Genomic DNA, 4,316 nt, shown 5'->3' on the forward strand with positions numbered 1-4,316 from the left:
GACCACATTCCCAATGTCCAGCTGCAGGTCTGGGTGGAGGAGTATCAGTTCTCTACCACTTCCTTGGTGTGGGGGTTTCACCTTCACCCTTCATTCCCTCTGGTTGCAAGCAGCAGGATGCAGATCCCATCAACATCCAGCAGAGGCATCCGAGGGCAAGTGACTTCCTGGCCCCTTTACCGTCACTACACATTACCCAGCCTCAAAGCGGAGAAACATCCAGATTTGTCCTTTTCTATTAGCCCCTGCAGGTGATCCACTTGGAACATGTGGAACCCAGCCATATGCCTTATTCTTAGAGTTGCTGGAAACCCAGGAGACAGGCAGGAGGCACTTGTGCCTGGCTGGGTGGCATTTAGTGAATGTTAGACAGAGCAGCACCTGTGCTGGTCAGGTGTCTCTGGGGAAGACTCTGGAGTTTTTATTTCCTGTCGGGGTCGCTCCCGGCCGGCAGGAAAGACACACGACAAAGTCTGGCGGTGTGCAACCTTGCCTTTATTTGTCTCCGCGTGGGCCCCGCGAGGCCTCCTCTCTGCCACCAGCCCTTTCTCGCCGGTGGACTTTCTCTATCTCTCTCTGTGCTTCCTGTCTCGTGGCGGGAGAGGCATTCACTTTTATAGGGTGACAGTGGCCAATCAGTTCAAAGCGCGCGATGCGGGCTGATTGGCTAACATCAGTTGTTGCTAGGCAGACTATCTTACAGAGCGGGTTGTTTAAGTCGCCAGCGCAATCAGGGGGCAGGAAGCAGGCGCCAACTTGACTCACTCGATGGGAGGGGCAATCTAGCTCAGGCTCCGCTCCCACCCACAGGCCCTACGTCCGCCAAGTAAGGCGACCGGTGTCGGCGGCTCCCAACAATTTCCCACTGTGTGATCTAGAAAGGAAAGGACTCAGTGCTCCAGGAGGAAGATAGGCTGGGACACAGGTTGTCCTGCACTGGGCTGAGCTGAGGCCACGGCCCTGCCCAAACACCAGCGACACTCCTGTGTGTGAGGAGTGTCACTGGTAACCATGTGCAATGCTGCAATATGAAATCAGACAGAGATCATGACAGTGTGATAGTGCTCAGGACATGGCAATGTTCTGAGCCTAGAAGATGTCACTAGGGCACTCACATGCAGGTAGCCCACTCATTTCCCTGACAGCCTCAGAAGGCAGGCGCCACATAATCTCATCAGAATGATGAGAAGACAGGCGAGGTGATGCGCAGAGGTTAAGAAACATGCCAGGGGCACCACTGGCTACATCTGAAGGGCTGGTGTTTCTGCCATCATGGAGTTTAAGTTCTCCAGAGATAGAGTGTGAGACATAAAATGAAAATGAAACAGAATGAGAGAAAGGACACTGCAATCAGAAGTCACTTCTGAAGTCCCAGGGACAGCGAGCCATGTCCAGTCTGGTGTGCAGGAAGCTGGATGCATAGAGATAAGCAGCATGGCCCTCAGACGTGAGGAGCAGCCACAAGGAGTGCTCAGAAACAGGAAATTGGAGAGCCAAGGGCAGGACACACAGAGCCCGGGCAGCAAGCAGGACCCACATAGGCAGGACTCACCAGCAGTCCATCAGGCAGGGCCCACAGAGCAACATCAAGACAGACAGGGCTCATATCAACAGGTCCACGATGGTAGGCTCTGAGGCATACAGCCTTGGGCAGATGCCCTACAGAGAGCCCGTGGCTTCGGTGGTGATGTGATGAACTGTGGTGTGAAGCAGAACCCAGCAAGACTTCCTGCAATCTCATTAGCTCACTCCTGTCTCTAAGCTATGTTTGCAGTCAATGACACACGTTTGAGGAGAGTCACAAAAGGCACCAGAGCATAGCTGGAGGCCATAGGGATGAGCACCCTGGACCAGCAGCCCTGTTCCAGCACCTCCTCCCCAGCTGGATGCTGCCTGAGCCTGTCCCCAGCCCTTCCTCTGGCTCCACCTTGGCTCGGAATGTAGAATGCCCTGTTGCAAATGAAGGCTAGGAGCTCACCTGGCTGTCTATGTGACCCATGTGTCAGCCACCTTCTCTCTCCCCATCATGGGGCCCGATGACCTCCTCAGCCTTCTGCAAGTCAGTGAGTCTGAAAGTCTCCCACCAAGCCAGACACTGGTGCATTTCAGAGGGACAAGCTACAGTACAGGATTCAGGTGGACAGTTAGCTATAAGCCATAGTACAGCCAGCAGCCCGATCCATGAGTCTGAAAGGAAAGCCCAGAACACCCCGTGCCATGCTTATTGTGAGTACCAGGAACTTTCCACCAGGTTGCTCAACAACATCTACAGAAAAAGTGCCAATTCCAGCCCAATATCATTAATATAAATAGTACCTCTGGCAAAAAGTTACTCTGTCTTTAAAACACTGGTGAGAAGGAAACACTGTCCTGATTCATGAGTGTCTCTGTCGTTAGCTTGAAGGTGATGTGGTCCCCAGGTGCTTCTACATCCAGTCTGAGTGATGTCCCCCATCAGCCACTGCAAGCTGGAAAGAGAGTATGGGTCACTCAGGGAATCCTGAGCCTCACCAGGAGCACAGTCTTGACTTCAACTTCTGGAAGAATCATGGGCGCCAGGGACTTGGGCCCCCTTTGTATGACATGTCAAGACATCTGCCCTCTGTGGCCATTCCTTCCCTGTCAATTGCTTCTTCTGCCTCATGAACTCTTTAGGATGATTCCCCTCAGTAAGAGGCCCTAAGGGCCCCAGGTGGGAGGCCCCCCTAAGTAGATGGTGCCTCTGGACCCTTCCACATGGCCAATCAGGAGGATCATTCTGTGTCTGTGTACCTGCATGAAGCCATAGGTCTTGTTCTAGGCAATGGAGCAGATGTACACCATGTTACTTCCAGGAACAAGCATTTGGGGTCAATGTACTAATGTCCACATGTCCTCTGGTCCTGTCCAGAGCAGGCGGGAGTCACAGGATGGATGCACCCTGGAGCACTGGACCCATCTATGGAAAAAGAAACCTGTGAGAGCCTCCTGGTGTCACAGCAAATGACTCCCATGAGACATGAATTGGGCCTTCTTGTCACTGCAGTACAGCTCAAGGGTCCTGACCACAGCTGTGTCCATTCATCCTTCTGTCTGCTTACAGCACTGTCTTCTATTTTCTGTTGCTATAACAAAATACCAGGGCTGGGAACCTCTTAAAGGAAAAGGATTATTGAGCTCACAGCTGTAGAGGTATAAAAGCACAGTGTCAACAGCACCATTTTCTGGTGAGGGCCCTGTGGCAGCTGACATAATATTCTGGGAATGAACAGAGAGATCTTACAGTGAAAGGAGGCAAGAATGAAGGCCAGGAAGCTAGCTCCTTCATGACAGCCAGTCCAGTGCTAAGACCTCCTAACTCTTCCTGAAGACAGAGTCCAGCAGCACCTCTCAGCACTCACCTTGGGGCCCAGGCAGGCCTTCTACTTCCTGAGCCGTTCCTGCACTTACTCGTGAGCATCTCTGTTGTGGCCAGGGATGGTCCCACTCTTCTAATTCTTAGAGGAAAAGAGGTGAGAAGCATTTCATCCTCATCCTCTGAAAACTCTTCCTGCACATAAAGACTTGCTACTTAGAAAGAAAGTACAAATAGCTTGCCCCCTCTGCAGCCGGAAGACATGAGTAAAAGGTAGTATAACAAACATGCATCTGCCCAACCTCAGACTTAACATGAATTAATATTTTGTGAATTTCTTCCAGGTCTTTAATAAAGAGAATGTACAGAGACATTATCTACTCTTCTTCAGTCTCCATTTGATGTCCCTCCCCCTTTGACACAATATGCACATTTTGGTATATAGTTTTTTTTGTGCTTTCCATATTTCTGTAGCCACAAAACTCTATGATAATATCCTGAGCATTATCTACATTATTAAATATTTTATGCACACTTTTATAAAAAATAACTAGCGAATGACTTTCTTGCTTAGGGAAAAAAACTTGACAAGCACTGTTCTAAGAGGACAGAGCTCGCACATATATATGCTGACAGCTCCCTAAACAGCCATGGAACTGTTTTGCACAATACAGTGCACCACATGCACTTCTTGCACACCACTCTCAGCTAGGACTGTGACCTTAGTATGTCATCGTAGATGTGACTGTCAGAGCGACAGCACAAACTTTCATGGGTTCATACTTGGCTTGGTGTCCATTTCTGTTTTAGAAAGTGCTGTGCTTATTTCCATTTCACGCAAGGGTCCCCCTTGCCACACAGAGGGGAGTGGCCTGGGGCAGAGCCAGAAGTAGGCTGCCATCTGGGGCAGGAGTCCCGATAGCTGCAGAGCTGGCTTGGCTCCAGATGTCCTCCCCACTGACGGCACAGGGCAGCTCTCTCT

General features: G+C 50.8%; 1 long non-coding RNA gene across 1 annotated transcript; it reads right to left on the reverse strand.

Moving 5' to 3' along the window:
* Positions 1-474: 474 nt before the first annotated feature.
* LOC134472358 (uncharacterized) lies at positions 475-2,928 on the reverse strand. The gene is made up of 2 exons (XR_010042167.1): positions 2,773-2,928; positions 475-2,468 (listed from the first exon to the last, which is right to left on the reverse strand). It is a non-coding gene; the product is annotated as an uncharacterized LOC134472358 (long non-coding RNA).
* Positions 2,929-4,316: the final 1,388 nt, after the last annotated feature.

This window comes from Cavia porcellus, unplaced genomic scaffold, assembly GCF_034190915.1.
Source record: "Cavia porcellus strain 051 isolate PalLab524CR breed Dunkin Hartley unplaced genomic scaffold, mCavPor4.1 scaffold_23, whole genome shotgun sequence".
NCBI lineage: Eukaryota > Metazoa > Chordata > Mammalia > Rodentia > Caviidae > Cavia > Cavia porcellus.